Source organism: Pongo abelii, chromosome 2 (genome assembly GCF_028885655.2).
Source record: "Pongo abelii isolate AG06213 chromosome 2, NHGRI_mPonAbe1-v2.0_pri, whole genome shotgun sequence".
In the NCBI taxonomy this organism is placed as follows: domain Eukaryota; kingdom Metazoa; phylum Chordata; class Mammalia; order Primates; family Hominidae; genus Pongo; species Pongo abelii.
In genome coordinates, this window is record NC_085928.1 from 155,804,455 (window position 1) to 155,819,830 (window position 15,376).

At 35.3% G+C, this 15,376-nt stretch overlaps 1 protein-coding gene across 11 annotated transcripts in view; it reads right to left on the bottom strand.

The window, feature by feature from the left end:
* The window catches only part of PLSCR4 (phospholipid scramblase 4), a 56,847-nt gene extending 41,766 nt beyond the window's left edge, over positions 1–15,081 (bottom strand). For 2 of the 11 annotated variants that reach the window (XM_063721664.1, XM_024244184.3), the window contains exon 1: positions 14,889–15,080. The gene's annotated coding sequence lies outside the window, so the exon portion shown is untranslated. 11 annotated transcript variants of the gene reach the window in all.
* Positions 15,082–15,376: the final 295 nt, after the last annotated feature.

The window sequence follows — 15,376 nt, forward strand, 5'->3', positions numbered from 1 at the left end:
AAAATTTGCAGCCTAGCCATGTAGTAGAAAAGAAAAACCCATTTTCAGGGGAGGAATTCAAGCAATATTGAGAAATTTGCATAACTAGAAGGAAGGAAATTACTACTAGCCAAGACAATGGGAAAAAATGCCTTGAAGGCATCTCAGAGACCTTGGAGGCAGCCCCTTCCATCATAGGACTGGAGGCTTAGGAGGTCCCCAGAGTCATCAATAAAATCAAAATGAGATAAAGAAGAACAGAAAGGAGAGCAAGCATGCAAAAATTCATGTACTAAGCATATAAACAAAGAGACTGAGGTCAACAGAATAGTTAAATGCATTTTTTTTTTAAATGACCCTGATATTGTTTGGCTGTGTCCCCACCCAAATCTCATCTTGAATTCCCAGGTGTTGTGGGAGGGACCCAGTGGGAAGTAACTGAATCGTGGGGGCAGGTCTTTTCTGTGCTGCTTTTCTGATAGTGAGTAAGTCTTATGAGATTTGATGGTTTCATAAGGGGAAGTTTCCCTACACAAGCTCTTCTCTTGGCCTGCCACCATCCACATAAGATGTGACTTGCTCCTCCTTGCCTTCACCATGACTGTGAGGTCTCCCCAGTCATGTGGAAGTAAGTCGTTAAACCGCTTTCTTTTGTAAATTGCCCCATCTCAGGTATGTCCTTATCAACAGCGTGAAAATGGACTAATACAGACTCAATTACATGCTCTCTAAAAGAAACTAACTTCAAATGAAATGATAAGGTAGAAAAAGATGAAAGAGAAAAGGGTTAAAGAAGAAAGGATAAGAAAGATATACCATGTATACACTAATAAGAATAAAGTTAGAATGTAAGACATATAGAAAACAAGCAGCAAAACATCTGATATAGTTCCTACCTTACCAGTAATTACCTTAAATGTAAATGGATTAAACAATCCAATCAAAAGGTAGAGACTGGCAGAATGGATTAAAAAAAGAAAAAAAAAAGGAAGAGAAAACATGATCCAACTATATGTCATATACAAGAGACACAATTTATAAAGACAAACAGGTCGAAAAAGGAAAGAGGTGTACTTTGTGTTAACCAAAGAAGAGCTGCAGTGGCTATACTAATCTTATACAAATAAAACTTTAAGACAAAAACTATTACTGAAGACTAAGAAGAATATTTCATAAAGAGAAGAAAAAAATTAATCTATCAGTAAGATATAAGAATTATACATTTATGTGCACATCACAATATAGCCCGAAAATACACAATCAAAAACTGATGAAATTGATGAGAAATACACATACATTATGAACCAATTAGATCTATAATTATCTATGTAACACTAACTGACAATAGCAGAATAACTTATTTTCAAGTGCATATGAAACATTCTCCAAGATATAACATTCATTAGGCCATAACATGAGCCTCAATAAATTTTTAAAAACTGAAATCATATAAAATATTATCTGAACACAATGGAAAACTAAATTATAAATCAACAATAGAAAAAAGTTGAGGAAATTCAAAATATGTGGATATTAAACAACAGTCTCTTTAATAAGCAATGGGTTGGCAAAAAATCACAATGAAAATTCACAATGAAAAGACAAAAGGCCACAAACTTATGGAGTACAGCCAAAGCAATGTTTTGAGGCAAATTTATAGTTGTAAATAAAAATAATTTTAAAGAACAAAGCTCTTAAATAAATAATGTAATCTTCCTCTGTAAAATATGTCTTAAAGAGCAAATTAAAACCAAAGCAAGAAAAAGGAAAGAAATAAAAATTAGAGTAGGAATAAATAAAATAGAGAATAAAAAAGAAAATCAAAAAAGCTAAAAATTGTTGCTTTGAAAAGATCAAAACTGACAAACTTTTGGATACACTAATAAAGAAAAAGAAAGAGAAAAGATTCAAATTACCAAAATAATGAATGAAAAGAGCCATATTAATACTAACCTTACATTGAAAAGAAAAAAGGATTATAGGGGAATACTACAAACTACCATATGCCAATTAGATACAGTAGGTGAAATGCACAAATTCCTAGAAGACAGACACTACCAAAACTGACTCAAGAAGAAACAGGAAACCTGAATAGAACTGTAATAAGAGGCTAAATTAGTAACCAAAAAAACTTCCCACAAAAAAAAAAAAACCCAGGTACAGATGATTTACTTGGGCATTCTACCAAATACTTAATAAGGAATGTATATCAACCCTTCGCAAACTCTTCTAAAACTTACTTTATTTCAGTATGACCCTTATATCAAAATCAGGTAAAGACAACACAACAAAACTACACTAATAACCATGAAGAATACTGACACAAAAATTCTCAACAAAATACTTGAAAACTGAATCCACAATACACCACAATACACCATGACCAAGTGGGATTTATTGTAGCAATAAAACGGTTTATCAAACAAAAAAAAAACTTAATCAATGAATATATCATGGTAATAAAATAAGGGACAAAAACCACGTAATCTCAATAGATGACAGAAAAAATATTCAAAAGAATCCAGTACTCTTTATTGATAAAAACAATAAACACTCAACAATCTAGAAATATAGAACTTTCTTAATCTGGTAAGAAACTTGTGAAGCACTCCACAGCTAATGTCGTACTCAACAGAGAAAGACTAAATGCTTTCCCTTAAGACCAAAACAAGACAAGAGTATGTACTGTTACTATTTCTTTTCAACATTGTACTGGATGTTCTAGCCAGGGTGATTAGGTTAGAAAAAAGAAATAAAGCCATCTGAAATAGAAATAAAGAAATGTGACATTTTTAAAGTCATATCAAAGTTTCTAAGGAATTCATTAAAAAGCAAGCATAAACAAGTTCATCAATGCAGCAGGATACAAGACCATTATACAAAGATCAGTTGTATTTCTATACCCTGGCAATGAACAATGCAGGAAATCAATTACATTTATAATAGTATCAAAAATAATAAAACACCTAGAAATAAATTTAATTAAAAAGTGCAAGACTTGTACACTGAAAACCATGAAATGTTGAAAGAATTAAAGAAGATCTAAATAAAAGATATCCCAAGTTCATCTTAATATTAAGATAGCAATACTCCCCAAATTTATCTACAGATGAAACAAAATCACTATCAAAATACAAGTTGCCTTTTTCCAGAAACTAACAAGCTGAATACAAAGTTCTTATAGAAATAAAAGGGTCCCATAAAGGCCAAAACAATCTTGGAAGCAATGAAAAATGGAAAACTCAGACTTCCTGATTTGAAAACTTACTACAAATCTACAGCAATCAAAACAGTATGGTATTGGTCCAAAGAATAGACATATAGACCAAAGGAACAGAAATGAGAATCCAGAAACAAATCTTCGCATTTATGAGTAATTGATTTTTGACAAGGATACCAACAGGCGAAGGAACAGTCTTTTCAACAAATAGTGCTGAGACAACTGTATATCCACATACAAAAAAAAAAAACAAAAAAAACTTGGACCCCTACAATATCCAATACAAATAATTAATCAAAGTATATTATAAATTTAAATGCAGGCCAGATGCGGTGGCTAATGCCTGTAATCCCAGCACTTTGGGAGGCCAAGGGGGGGGGTGGATCACCTGAGGTTGGGAGTTCGAGACCAGCCTGACCAACATGGAGAAACTCCACTTCTACTAAAAATACAAAAACAGCTGAGCATGGTGGCACATACCTGTAATCCCAGCTACTTGGGAGGCTGAGGCAGGAGAATCACTTAAACCCGGGAGGTGGGGGTTGCTCCAAGCTGAGATTGCACCATTGCACTCCAGCCTGGGCAACAAGAGCGAAACTCCATCTCAAAAAAAGAAAAAAAAAAAAAAACTTAAATGCAAAACATAAAGCTAATAAATGTTAGAAGAAAACACAGGAGTAAATTTTAATGACATTGGGTTAGTCAATGGTTTCACTGATATGACACCAATACTAAAAGCAACAAAAATAAATAAATAAATAAATTGGACTCATAAAAATGTAAAAGGTTTGTAGTTCAAAGGACATCATCAAGAAAATGAAAACGGAACCCACAGAATGAGATAAAATATTTTCAAACCATTTATCTGAGAGACTTTTGTCCAGGATAAAGAATACTCCAACACAAAAATAACGACATCTCAATTGAAAAATGGCCAAAGAATTTGCACATTTCTCCAAAGAAGATATATGAATAGCCAATAAGCACATAAAAATATTCTCAATATCACTGGTCATTAAAAAAAATGCGGATCAAAACTAATTAAGGCATTAAGGCCAGGCATAGTGGCTCATGCCAGTAATCTCAACACTTTGGGAGGCCAAGGTAGGAGGATTCCTCAAGGTTAGGAGTTAGAAACCCTGGGTAACATCATGAGACTATGTCTCTACAAAAAAATAAACATTAGCTGAGCAAGATGGCATGTACCCGTAGTCCCAGCTACAGGAGAGGCTGAGGTGGGAGGATTTCTTGAGACCAGGAGTTCGAGGCTGCACTGAGCTATGACTGTGTCTGCACACTGGCCTGGGCGACAGAGCAAGATCCTGTCTCTTAAAAAATAACAACAAAACTACAATTAGATACTCTTCACACCTAGTAGGATGACTATAATAAAAAATATAACAACAAGTTTTAGGAAAGATATGTAGATATCAAAACCTTCATATGTTGCTGAGGAATGTAAAATGTTAAAGCTGCTTTGAAAATCAGTCTGGCAGTTCCTCAAAAGGTTAAACATAGAGTTTCATTATGGTTAATACAGTTAACCATATCCTCTAGTAATTTCATTTCTAGGTATATACCTAAGAGAAATGAAAATAAATGCCTTCGCAAAAACATGTTCATAATAGCGTTACACATAATAGCCAACAAATAGAAACAACTCAAATATCCATCAATTGGTAAACTGATCAATTTTTAAACACCCCTACAATGAAATATGACTCAGCCATACAAAGTAATTTTGTATGGCTATACATGCTACATCCTGGACAAACCTTGAAGACATTACACTACTAGAAAGAAGTCAGTCACCAAAAAAACCATACAGTACATGATTCTACTAATGTGAACTATCCAGAATAGGCAAGTTTATAAAGGTATAAAGTAGATCTGTGGTTTCAAGAAGATGGGAAATGACTGTTATTGGGCATGGGTTTCTTTTTGGAATTATGAAATTATTCTAACATTAGATTGTGGTTATGTAATTATGAAATTATTCTAACATTAGATAGCTTCACAACTCTGAATATACTAAAAATCAATCAACTGTACACTTTGAATGGGTGAATTTTATGGTATGTGAATTATATCTCAACAAAGTCATTACAGAGAAAAAGAAAGCTGGAGTGGTTATATTAATATCTCACAAGTAGATTTCAGAGCAAAGAAAATTACCGGAGATAAGAAGGGCTATCACTTAAAAGTAAGAGACAATTTCTTAACAAGATACATCAATCCTAAGTGTGACTGATCCTAACAATGGAGCTTCAAAATACATGAAGCAAAAACTGGCAAAATTGAAAAAAATAAAGAGAAATCCACAGTTATAGTTGAGGACTTTTACACTCCATTCTTAGTAATCTATAAGAACAAGCAGAGGAAAAATCAGCAATGATACTGGCACAACTAGACAGCATCATCAACCAACACTGACATTTGTAGGACACCTATCCAACAGCATTAGAATAACCATTATTTTCAACATACAGAATATTCACCCAGACAGACCACATTCTGGCTCATAAAACAAATCTTAAAATATTACAAAAAAATTAAAATCATACAGCTTGTTCTCTGACCATAATGTAATGAGCTAGGAATTACTAACCGCAAGATAACAGGAAATTCTCTAACCACATAAAAATAAAACAACACATTTCTACGTAATCTAAATCATAACCTGATAAATCAAATTGGGCCTAAAGCTGCCTCTGTAAGTAGCAGACTGCTACCTGATTTGAGGGTGTATTCTTGTAACAAGTAGCTGAGTCTCAGCCAATGACGGTAGCGGAGCTTCAGCCAATCACAGGCTGTCAACTGATCAGACCATATCCGCTGAAGGCAAATGCCTCATCACACCATGACCAAATAAAGCAAATACTAGGCTGGATCCAATCAACTGATTTATGTATGTCACTTCTTTCGTCTGTTTATGAATACTGCCTGCCCATGTTGCTGCGTGGAGCTCTCTGAAACTCTTCTGGCTCTGAGTGCTGCCTGATTCATGAATTGTTTTTTGCTGAGATAAACTCTGCTGAATTTGTGTAAAGTTTTTCTTTTAAGAATTTCACATGAGAAGTCAGATCTTGAAGCAAACTTCCAGTGATGCCAGGAGCACTGAGTGACCAAGTTAAGGTAGCCAGCATGCCCAATGTACTCACTGCTCTTTTGCAGCAACTGGGGTCATGAGTGAGATTTTTTGAATCTAAGCTTCATGAACTTCTGATTTGAGCTGAGTTTGAACATTTTTTATCTACACTGGGTTTCAAAGTCATGACAGAAACAGGACTGAACCCAGTAGGGAGGCCTCAGGTATTTGACTGGGTCAGACATAAACTCAACTCAGTTAGTAGGTGGGAAAGGTTAATAAAAGACATGGAATCATGGGTTTATCTGGTCAAAGGTTGCTAGAACTTTGCCATCTGGAATTCTAGCCAACTTCACGTATAAAAACTAGAGACCCAGAACCTGTGCTTTTCGAGACGAATGGGAGAACCTTACCAAAAGTAACTTAGAATGGCTACAGTGGGAAAATTCCTTACAAAAGGCAAACAGACTTTACAGTTGTAAAGGCTACAGGGCCCAAGAGGATCCCAAAATAAAGAACCCTATGCCCCAAGATGTCTGCCTTTATGGTAAACACTCATGCAACTGGAAAATACATTGTCCACTTTTATACTAGCCATCTAATGGATCCACTACCTTTTGTCTGAACTGTTTCTCCACTAGAGGAAGCTCCCAAAGGCTTTAATTCCAAAACAATAACCCATCAATCTCTCAGGGAGGAAAAACAAATTCTGTGGTGGGGGTTTCAAATCAAACCTGAAAAGCTCCTAATTGACACTTGGACCATTTGCGGAAAAAAAATTTCTAAGAACAAGTTCTGTTATCTGTATTTCATCCTGCTTCTTCCATGGGAATCTCTCAATTGACTGAAACCCCTCTTCTCAAACTCCTGCTAACTATATGCTCTGCCAACTGTATACATCTCTTTTTTTTTTATTATACTTTAAGTTTTAGGGTACATGTGCACAACATGCAGGTTTGTTACATATACACATCTCTTTCTTATCATCATGATCCTGACTATGCTCCAAAACTCTTGAAAAACAAAAAAAATAGAAAGCAAAACAAAAACTGTTTTGTCATTTATTCTTGAAAACAAAGAAATGAACAAAAAGGATGAGCCAATCTCTAGCTTTAAGACAAGATTATAATATTCATGCAGAGTTCGGGCACATAAAATGCTGTACAGACTAAGCATCCCTAATCCAAAAGTCCAAAATCTGAAATGCTCAAAAATCCAAAACTTTCAGCACAAACATGATATCACAAGTGAAAGATAACGAGGACACTGTTAAAACTGCAAAGTGCCTATAGATGACATGGTGAAAATATGTGATGGGTTTACTGAAGGACTAGAAGAGCATTCATTCATCACAGAATAAGAAATTGTGTCAGTTTGTAAAATCAACAGAGACTTCTAAGACAAAAACCATTGTTAATGAGACAGATGACTCCAGAGGAAACATTTTGAAAAGTCATCCATCAGAATGCTTCCTCATTTGTAAAGAAAACACCTGCTGGTCACTTGGCTACTTCTGATATTTCTTCTCACTTAAAATGATAAAATTCAGTGAACAATAACCTTGTAATCAAAATACAGCATTGTAGGTAAAGAATGAAAGCCTGCCATTGCTTATTGGTGGCTTTCTGACACAGGCATTCTGGAGATACTACTGTGCTGCTTAGTTACCCTGAACACATTCTCTTTTGACTGTATTAATGATACATCCTATTTTTTACTGTTAAGCACTTATTTGTGAGTAATATAAGAAAATGATTACTTATCAGTGGCATAATGAATTTAGAGTCAGGAATGATGGTGACATCAAATAACCACAGATTGTCCACATGGGTGATTGAGATACTGATACCTTTGCTTTCTGATGGTTCAATGTACGTAAACGTTTCATACACAACATTATCAAAAATATTGTATAAAAGTATCTTCAGGCTGTGTTTAAAACATAATGGAACATGAATTTCATGTTTACTTGGGTCCCATTCTCAAGATACCTCATTATGTACATGCATGCCTTGTTTTATTGTGCTTTGCTATATTGTGATTCACAGATATTCCAGCTTTTTAAACAAACTGAGGGTTTGTGGCATCCTTGTATCGAGGAGTCTATCAGTGCCATTTTGTAGAACAGCAAGTTCTCAGTTTGTCTCTTTGTCACATTTTGGTAATTCTCACAATATTTCAGACTTTTTCATAACAATTAATCTGTTATGGTGATCTATGATCAGTGATCTTTGATGTTACTATTATAATTGTTTTGGGACCCCATGAACCATGCCTATATAAGATGGTGAGCTTAATAAATGTTGTTGTGACTGCTCCACAGAGCAACTATTCTCCCATCTCCCTCCTTATGCTAGGACCTCCCTATTCCCTGAGACACAACAATATTGAAATTAGGCCAATTAATAAGCCTACAAATGCCTCTAAATATTCAAGTGAAAAGAAGGTTCGTGCATCTCACACTTTAAGTCAAAAAGCTGGAAAAGATTAAGCTTAATGAGAAAGGCATGCTGAAAGCAAAGACAGGCCAAAAGCTAGGCCTAGATTCCTCTGATGAATCTAGGCAATGTAAATTGAAAACTTTCTAAAAAGGATTCACCATTTTAGATACCATTAAGAACTTTTGTTATTCATGGGAGGAAGTCAAAACATAAATATTAACAGGAGCTTGGAAGAAGTTGATTCTAACCCTCCTGGATGATTTTGCGTGGTTCAAGACTCACTGGATGAAGTACCTGCAGATGTGAGAGAATAGCAAGAGAACTAAGAGTTAGAAGTGAAGCATGAAGATGTTACCGAATTGTTGCAGTCTCATGATAAAGCTTAAAAAGATCATTGCTTCTATGGATAAGGAAAGAAAACGGAAGCCATTTCCCAGATGATTTTAATATATTCCCTCCTGGCCCCAACACACACCCCCTCAGTTACAGATCTATGAAATTTTACCCCATGCAGATAAAAACCTATCTGCTGTAGGAATCATAATACATTCAATCAAATGTTTACCAATATAAGACATATCTATTTTTTCTCAAATCTCATTTGTAAACCCAAGTAAATTTCCTCTATACCAAATTCAAAATAAATCCAAAATATGCCACATAATATTTTTAAGTGATACATTCTCATTTTCACAGAAGGAATGCAAAACGAAAATAGTAGTGATTGTAAACTACATAAATTCAAGCACAGGGTTGTTAAGTAAACACATTATAGTGAAACATTATGATAAAATAATTTTCCTTTAAAAATATAGTAACAAATAGTTTTGTAAAAATCATTAAATGTTTACATTCAAATGTTAAACATACAATCTGGATAATTATAATGATAGCAATGTTTTTAAAAAATATGGAAACTGGAGGAAATATGCTAAGATATAAACATTTCCTCTTTAAATTTTCTACAATAAATGTATAATAGATTATATAAACTGAGTTTTTAAAATAATTTTTAAAACCTGACAATGTACTCTCTTGTAGTGAATCTGTAACCAAAAAGACCTGCATGTTCATCAAAGATGAAATATTATGCACACCTTTCCAACTACGATCCTCTTTATAGACCTTAAGCCAAATTTCTTGGCTCCTGTGGTGGACTGTGTTGATTACTTTAATGGGTTTCCTGGCTATGGGGAACTGGATAGTTCAGTGGGCTCAATACGAGTGGATTAAAGTCCAGTGACTGAAGGATTCAGTCATTTCTGTAGACATCTTGTAAACTTAATAAGTTTCTGTCACATGGGCTGAAATTAGAGAAACGAGTTAGTTCCAGGCTTGCACAAAAGATAAACCTAGGTCCACGTTGATAAAATATGCTGCAGCAGGAATGTCCCATAGATACACAGTATCTTCATTATAATTACATGTTAACATATATGTATTTAATTGTATCTTTGCATAAAATCAATTCTAGAAGAAACTTAGGGAGTGATTAATGTTCAACAAATTAAAAGGGCAAAACCTAAGATTTTTATAGTGTTGTTTTTATAACCTATATCAATATATTTATTATTTGATTAACATCATGACTCCTTCAAAAGAAGAAGTGTACGGTAGAATATTTCATTCTTTTTAGCAAGTGTGAAGGATCTTGGAGGTTAGCTATTTGACTTTAATATAAAATAAAAGATGAGATTAAATGAAAGCAAACTGATAGCCACAGTTCATACATAACCTTTATTAAACATATTAATTTAGTTCAAATTGTTTAAAGAGAATATCAGGTATCTCCTGTTTAGCTTTCAAGAGGGAAATGCTTTTGTTATTTAGAGTACAAAAATATCAGAACAATATTCTCATGATGTTTATGTAAGACATTAAGGAAACATCACCATGCCAAATATGATTACCAAGAACGCCTCATTGTGTCATTTTACAGCTAGTCTTTTAGTATTTAAAATTGTAGTAAAACAAGATGTCATGTTGCATAGTTAAGTCACTTCGATAAGAAACTTTACATTTATGAAAACAGACTTAAAAAATAGATGTTATGTGCAAACAAACACAAATATAATTCAAGGAGTCAGCAGTGCATACATGTACACAATACATTTATACAAAAAAACCCCACCTACTCCAATTCCCATTTCCCATTTCAAAAGGCAACCACAGACATTAGATTTTTTTTCTTCCAAGAGATTTTCTTGGAAGCATATATAAACTAATATACACAGTTTTTATACAAATGGCAATTATCTATATACTTTTCTGTGTCTTTTTCTTTTCATTTATTAAAATGTCTTGATGTTAATTACATTTCAGTCCATATAACCTCATTCTTTTTAATGGCTGCAACATAATGTATTTAACTGGCTGCTTAATGACAACAAGTTAAATCGTTTCCAAATTTAGGCTACTACCAAAAATGCTGAAAAAAATATTTTCTTCCTGTGGATCTGTGCATTAAATTATTGGAAGCAGAACTGATGGATCAAAGTTTTGTACATTTTTAAAGATACTATCAAACTGCACTCTAAAGAATTTGAATCAATTTAGACCCCAGACAAAAAGTTACATTCCTAATACAGTATTTTATCAACATTTTTGTAGTTGTCAATCTGATATGTAAAAAAAAAAAAATTGGTTTTATTTTCCATATATCTTATAATGAGGAGGCTGAGCCACTTTTATTATTTGTTTGAAAGCAATTTGCAACTCTGTTTCTGTGAACTGCCTGTTTGTCATTTGCTCATTTCTGTTAGCTTTTCATTTGTCCTCTTTATATGAAAGGTATTAAAATTTTATATTAAAATTACCTTTTCAAAACTTATCGTTTGTCTTCACTGCATTTTTGTCATGCAATTTTATTTTTGAGGCAGGGTCTGTTTCTGTTGCCCATGCCGGAGTGCAGTGGCATGATAATGGCTCACTGCAGCCTTGACCTCCCAGGCTCAATCAATCGTCCTGCCTCGGCCTCCTGAGCAGCTGGCACTACAGGTGGGTGCCACCATGTCTGGCTAATTTTTAAATTTTTTTAGAGGTGGGGTTTCGCCATGTTTCCCAGGCTGCTCTCAAACTCCTGGGCTAAAACAATCTGCCCACCCCTGCCTTTCAAAGTACTGTGATGACGGGCATGAGCCACTGCCACCCAGCCTTAGCATGCAATTAAAAACAATTTTTGTTGCAGTCCAACTTTAGATGTTTTTCTTTTTAAGGACTAGCATATCTATCTCTTTCATCCTGAATAATGAGTACTATAAAAATGAATTTTAATACAATGCTGGTGAACATGAGTATGAACATTCCTGTATTTTTTGTTTATGAAAGTTAACTGGTTGTGAAATCCCTCAGGCAAAATTCTTCACTGCTGTGCTTGCAATAAACATCATAAACATCAATATTAAGGAAGGGGATTTTAAAGGAAGCAGCTGAAAGAGGACACTTATAAAAGACAAAAAATGAGAAAATATGAAAGGTTTTGTGAAATATATTTCTTCTGTAGTAAATCACAGCTAATACATTCAAGAAGGCAATATTCTGTATAGATTACTAATCACTATCAATTTTTCCTTATACACACGCATACGTTATAGAAATGTGTAATACAACATCACTACTCATAATATAATTCAGCCTATATTCCAAATTATTTACAAAAATATAATTACCACACTACACACACACACAGACACACACACACAAACACACAGTGTTTCAACTTGTTGTTTCATTTTGTGTTTTAACTTTAACTTATGTTTTGGACATAATTCCAAATTAGAACATTTAGAGCTACAATGTTTTAAACTGTATATTACTCCACCTTTGAATATACCATACATTATGTAACCAATTCCCGATCAATGGCTACAGAGTTGTATCCATGTTTTCTACATTGTAAACAATCCTACTTTAAACATCTTTGACAGAGATTTTTATTTGTACACTTGGGAGCATGTTTTGCTGGATAAATTCCAGCTAAGTAAATGAACATTTGTAAATTTGAACAGCTTTAACCCTAAAACAGTTTCACCAATTCACATTTCCACTAAAAGTCTGTGAAATTATATTTTCCTCATTGCATTTTCAACAACACGTAAAGTTATCAGACTTTCAAAATTTGTAAAATTAATGCAAAAATTGATGTCTTACTTTATATATGTTTTGGATAATTAGTGTGGCTAACAGTATTCACTCTGCTTATTATTTGCATTTCTTTTGCTTTGAGTTACTCTTTTTATCCTTAACTAGGTCATTGATTTTGAAGGTCATTAATAAGATTTCTAGGTATATTAGCGAAATTACATATTTTTTTCTATTAACAATGTCCTCAGTTTGTATCTTTTTTGGGGGATGCAAATGTTAATAAAAATCATGTCCCTAAATGGGTCTAGGTTTTTGTATTATGCTTAGAAATGCTTTTCCCACATGCAATGTGCACAAATATCTATTCAGGCTTTCTTTTTTCCTTTTTAGGCTGCATATGTTTAGATTTAAACTAGTAAGCCATCTAGACTACATTTGTCTATTAACAGTGAGGAAAAGTTCCAGTTTTATTATTAGGTTTCCCAAACAAATTCCTGCTTGTCCAAGCACATTCAATTAAATGTTATTTTTTCTTCCCCACCCACTGATTTAAAATGTATGCTTATCAAATGCCAGCTTTCCTTTTATTCTTCCATGTCTCTTCAGTTTCATTTACACATCCGGTAGTAGGTCTACTGCACTGTCTTTTAATAACCACAGTTTTGTAACACCTTTTATTATATGAAAAAGTCTCCACTATATATATGTGTATATGTGTAATATTAAATGTTAAAATTATAATATATAAAATAAGACATTATATATTTTGTATTTTATTATTTGTAATATATTATACATAACATTAATATGTTTGTTCTTCCACATGAGCTAAACGGTACAGTTAAAAACAGCAACAAAAATATTCAGTTAGGATTCTACTTATACGTTGTTTTAGAGAAATGGTATCTTTACCTAGAAGAATGTTATGTATTTTATTGGATTCTCATACATATCTTTTTATATCTTCTTAAAAATAATTTCTCAATTGTGTGTTATTTCATGCCAAACTGAATTTTACTTTGTTTTACTGTATTATCTAGTTTATGTATAAACATCAATTGATTTCTATAAATTAAGGATGATGCAATTGGAAACTTTGATAAATTCACTTATGCTTCCCATCAAATTTCAGTGTTTCCTATGGACATTAAGGTATACACTCACATCATGCATAAAGTGATAATATGTTCCCCTACCTGTTGTCACTCGCTCATAGAATTCACAACCATGTCAGAGTGCAATGATTAGCATTCTTGTCTTTTTCAAATTTAATGGAAATGCTGCTAGTATTTCACAGCTATCCATGAGAGCAGATAGACAGATGGAGGTTGTGTTCTATTACTCTTACAGGAGAATGCAATTTAAATTAGGAAATCTACTCCCCTTTAAGCAGTATCAAGTTTGGTGCATTATATCTTCACAAGTACTTATTTTGGTGGCTCCATTCTAAATGCAATATAAAATTAGAAACTAAATTGTAGATCCTAAGAGAAGTTTAGGCCACAAAATAAAATTCTAAGTCTTTAAATATGAACGTTTTATTTTTAAAAACAAATCAACCACAGCCCCAAATCGCCCGTTTGCCCAAATTGAAAATAGAGAGGGATTCTCTCCTGTCACCGCCTCCACTCGCCGAGCAATTAAAAAGTTACCATAAATAGCGTTTTTACCTGCGAGTGGCCTGGCCCGAGTCCGTGAGAGCCGCACCGTAGAAACGCCAGTCAGAGACCCATGAGAAACCCAATCAAGCGAGACCTGCCACGCAGAGCGAAACGAAAGTGCCGCCCCCGTGAAGTGCAGCCAGGACCCCCATCCCTGGGCAGGAAACTGCTAGCTCCCAAACCCTCTGCGTCTGCAGTGAAGACGCGCGCCCGACACCACGAAACTTCTGCAACCACCTGAGGATGCGACGCGAGCGCAGTGTCCGGGAACTGCTAGCGCAGGACGCCGCGCGACCTCCGCGCCTGCCCGCAGGCACCGCGGCCTCGGGCCTCCCCTGACGACGCCCTCGGCCCCGCACCCCGGGCGCCCGCGCCACACTGTCCTGCTCTGCGCCCGCCTGTCCAGCCCCACTCACCGCCTGCCCCGCAGAATGCTGGGCACCGGCGACGCCAGACGCCGGGTCTAGTTGTACTGACAGAGGAAAGGGAAAGGAGAGGAGGCAGGGAAGGGAGACGGAAGAGGATTTTTCAACTTATAAACAAAGTAAGCGCGCCGAAGGGAGGGCTAGGCGCGGGGTCCGGGGGCGGATCCGGCACGCCTGGACCCTCCTTCCCCGCGCGCGGCCGCCCCGTCTCGGACCCCGCCCAGCGCGGGGAGAGCCGCCAGCCCGCCGGAGCGTCTTCCTGGAAGAGGTGGGGCACCCTGAAGTCCGCTGAAACCTAAAAGCCGAGGGGGAGGAAGAAATGAAGAAAACAAGTTGTCACTACTCTAATAAGAGTTGAAAGAAAAAATAAAAGCCAGCCCACGGTCACTTCCAATCAGAGGGGCAGGTTGCAGGGCCTGGGAAAAGGAGCTTTGTTCATAGATTACTGCGCCTAGAGAGAAAATGAAGAAACCCCTCTT